This window comes from Chionomys nivalis, chromosome 16 (genome assembly GCF_950005125.1).
Source record: "Chionomys nivalis chromosome 16, mChiNiv1.1, whole genome shotgun sequence".
Classification (NCBI taxonomy): Eukaryota; Metazoa; Chordata; class Mammalia; order Rodentia; family Cricetidae; genus Chionomys; species Chionomys nivalis.
Genome location: NC_080101.1, coordinates 43,592,534 through 43,594,814, shown reverse-complemented (window position 1 = coordinate 43,594,814; position 2,281 = coordinate 43,592,534). Strand labels below are relative to the sequence as shown.

At 38.5% G+C, this 2,281-nt stretch overlaps 1 pseudogene; it reads right to left on the bottom strand.

Annotated features, from left to right (window-relative positions):
- Positions 1-770: 770 nt before the first annotated feature.
- LOC130888137 (60S ribosomal protein L34-like) lies at positions 771-1,107 on the bottom strand (annotated as a pseudogene).
- Positions 1,108-2,281: the final 1,174 nt, after the last annotated feature.

Here is a 2,281-nt window from a genome sequence, read left to right as displayed (position 1 = left end):
ATATCTTCAACCGATAACCACTTGAAAATAAAAAATTGGTTTCCTACAAGGCAGTCTTCCTGAGGAAACAAACCACTCTTAAGGATAGGCCCCATGACCGACAGCTCAACAGCATTTTAGAAGTTCTTTGTCTCATAATGTTGAGTCTGTTGTTGGTGTTGTTTATTTTGGGTTTTGCTTGTCTGTTTAGTTTTTTAGGGGGAGGGTTGTTTTGATTTACTTTGTTTTACCTTAGAGGTTCTTACTGTATATTTTATGGCTTCCAGTTTGGGTTTTGTGGTTTGTTATATTGTTTTTATTTAGCTGTATATTTTTCTCCATTCCCCTTACTACTTCCCCTCCTGAGATTCTCATGCTCCCAGTTTACTCAGAAGATATTATCTTTTTCTACTTCCCATGAAGATTAGATCCATGTATGTCTCTTGGGATACTCTTTGCTATCTAGGTTCTCTGGGATTGTGGATTGTAGGCTTGTTTTACTTTGCTTTATTTCTAAAAGCCACATATGAGTTAGTATATACTATATTTGTCTTTCTGGGTCTGGGTTACCTCACTCAATATGTTTTCTAACTCCATCCATTTGTCCACAGTTTTCAAGATGCCATTATTATTTACACTGTGTAGTACTCTGTTATATAAATGTAACACATCTTCTTTCTCCATTCTTTGGTTGAGAGGCATTTAGGTTGTTTCCAGGTTCTGACAAATAATGCTACTATGAGCATAGTTTTTTTTTCCCAAGCCTTGACCTTATTTAAAAAGCCACACATTTATTTCGTTTTCTGACTCTGCGCTTGTGCCTTCAACACTTTCACAACAATTTTCTGCTCCTCAATAAGGAAAGCCCACTTGATCCTGTCACATGGAGCCACCATAGGCCCGGCTGACGTGCTTTTTTGTCTTAGACAATCTCATGAGGACTTTTGGTCTCACAGCACGAACCCCTCGGAGTCGATCTGAGCACACACCGCATGCTGATTTAGATGCTTTTCCAACCTTCTTGGTGTAAAGGTAAACAATCCTGTTGCCAGGGATTCGAGACAGCCTAGTTTTGTTGGAGGCTGTGTTGTAGGAGAGCCTATGACGGTATGTCAAACGCTGGACCATTCTGCGTGCCTCTAAGCACCATCCCCGGAAGAGGAAAAGTTACTATGAACATAGTTAAGCACAAGTACTTGGGGAATGATTGAGCATTCTTTGGGTATATACCCCAAAGTGGTACTGCTGGGTCTTGAGCTAGGTTGTTTCCTAATTTTCTGAGAAATCACCATACTAATTTTCAAAGCCTCTGTACCAGTTTGCACTGGCACCAACAATGGAGGAGTGTTCCATTTACCCTATATCCTCTTCAGCAAAAGCTGTCTTCAGTGTTTTTGATCTTGGCCATTATGACAGGTGTCAGATGAAATCTCAGAGTTGTTTTGATTTGCATCTCTCTGATGGCTAAGGATGTTAAACTTCTTAAGTGTCTTTCAACCGTTTTAGATTCATCTGTTGAAAAGTCTCTGTTTAGGTCTGTACCAGTTTTTTATTGGATTATTTGTTCTTTTGATGACGAATTTCTTGAGTTCTTTGCGTATTTTGGAGATCAGCCCTCTGTCTGATGTGGGGTTGGTGAAGATCTTTTCCCATTCTGTAGGCTGCCATTTTGTCTTGTTGACCATGTCCTTTGCTTTACAGAAGCTTTTCAGTTTCAGGAGGTGTCATTTATTGTTTCTCTCAGTGTCTATGCTACCAGGGTTATATTTAGGAAATCGTCTCCTGTGTCAATGTGTTCTGTTGTAATTCCCACTTTCTCTTCTATGAAGTTCAGTGCGGTTGGTTTCATCTTGAGGTCTTTGATCCTTTTGACGTTTAGTTTTGTACATGGCAATAGATATGGATCTATTTTCATTTTTCTACATGTTGATATCTAGTTATGTTGGCATCATTTGTTGAATATGCTTTCTTTTTTCCATTTTGTATTTTTTACTTCTTTGGGATCGGATGTTCGTAGGTATGTGGATGGATATCTGGGTCTTTGGTTAGGTTCCATTGGTCCTCCTGTTTGTTTTTGTGCCAATAGCAGGCTGTTTTCAGTACTGTAGCTCTGTAAGTAGATTTTGAAATCAGGAATTGTGATGCCTTCAGAAGTTCCTTTATTGTACAGCAAGCCAATAGCTAGCATCAAACCAAATGAAGAGAAAGTCAAAGCTAAAATTAGGAAAAATTTTTGTTTGATCTTATTTTATTTTGTTATTATTCATTAGATGCCTTTTTGCTTTCTACTGAAAGCTAGAAA